At 41.5% G+C, this 1,613-nt stretch overlaps 1 pseudogene; it reads right to left on the bottom strand.

Annotated features, from left to right (window-relative positions):
- Nucleotides 1-323: 323 nt before the first annotated feature.
- LOC127185120 (L-lactate dehydrogenase A chain-like) lies at nt 324-1,322 on the bottom strand (annotated as a pseudogene).
- Between the last annotated feature and the right edge of the window lie 291 nt (nt 1,323-1,613).

The raw sequence follows: 1,613 nt of genomic DNA, 5'->3' as shown, positions 1-1,613 counted from the left end.
GGTTATGACTAATTGGGAATTCGCTGGCCTAAGCATGTTTGGTAAGGGGGCACAGCACAGTGACACAGTAGGCTCCCAGAATTACTGAAACCTGCACACAATTGGTAGTGTGTCTTGGAGACAGGGGTACTGTTACACTAACCAGGTTACCACAATAGAAGTACCACTTAACATCAAGGTAGAGCTCTGGGAAATGAGATTTACCCCTGACCACCTCAACACAATTTCCCTAACCACAGCTCAGATGTGGAGTAGACGGAATGTGGTCTCCATAGAAATCCTGTGGCAGTTTGGACAGTGAAGTGTTAGGACATGGAGAGAATTTAGAAGTGCAGCTCTTTCTGGATCACACAGAGGGTGTCAGAACTCTTCTTCAGGCAAGCCTCTTTTACAGGTGTCAGAGTCACCTTCACAACATCCAAGATTTTATTTTGTCCCAGGATACAAGGGACACTGAGGAAGATATCATCCTGGATACCATAAAGGCCCTTAGTCATAGTGGAGATGGGATGCACCCTCCTAAGTGTCTTCATTGTGCTATAAGCCAAGTCTGATACAGAGAGGCCAATGGCCCAAGACAAATAACCCTTCAGTTTGATCACCTCATAGGCACTATCAATGACCTTCTTGTGAACCTCCTTCCTCTTCTCCTTATCTGCATCAGTGCCCATTTCTAGGTCCAGAGTCTTCAAAGAGATGCCAGCAACATTGACACCACTCCACACAGACAGAGTGGAGTCTCCATGCTCCCCTAGGAGCTGCATACATGGCAGCTTAGGGGGTGAAATGTCAGGCTTTCTCCCATCAGGTAATGGAACCAAATGGAATCCAGATAGAAACCACTTCCAATAACTCAGGTTTTGTTAAAAAACCACTTATTTTCCAAGCCACGTAGGTCAAGATAACCACTGGGCTGGAAATGATGATCAGCTTGCCATTTGAATTGTGCTTCACAACATTAGGAAGAACTTGAAGATGTTCACATTTCTCTGGACCAAATCGAATCAGCTTTCTCCCTCTTGTTGTTGGGTTCCTTCTGTGATGATGACCAGCTTGGAATTTGCAGTCACACTATAGTCTTTGCCAAAGAAAATTTTTGGTATTTTAAGGAAGAGGCTGCCATGCTGGAGGTCCATCATCTCTCCCTTCAGTTTGTCTTCCAAGTCATCAAAAAGGGCAAGTTCATCTGTCAAGTCCTTCATTAAGATACTGATGGCACAAGAAAGGCTAACAGCACCAATATCAATAATTGTTATCCTGTTTTGTGGGTCTTGATCCTCTTTAAAAAGAGTCACAATCAACTTGTCCTGGAGGGATGCCATCTTGGACTCTGTTTTTTGTTTTGTTTAAACATTTTTTACATATATTTATATTATTATACACATATACAATAAACTACCTATAGCAAGAACTCTGACACAATCAGGAATTATACAAATGTTACATTCTTAGTGTTTTAGCTATTTGTATTTGACAGCCTTGAAAAAATATCTTTCCTATCTTTCTGCACCTCAAATTCTGAATGTAAATCAATCTCCATCACATCTTGTCATTATCAACGTAAACCATCTATCTAGACCTAAAAATATCTTAACCCCTAAACAACTAAGCTT

Source organism: Acomys russatus, chromosome X (genome assembly GCF_903995435.1).
Source record: "Acomys russatus chromosome X, mAcoRus1.1, whole genome shotgun sequence".
Lineage (NCBI taxonomy): Eukaryota > Metazoa > Chordata > Mammalia > Rodentia > Muridae > Acomys > Acomys russatus.
Note: the sequence above shows the minus strand (reverse complement) of the source record. Positions and strands in the feature narration are given on the sequence as shown.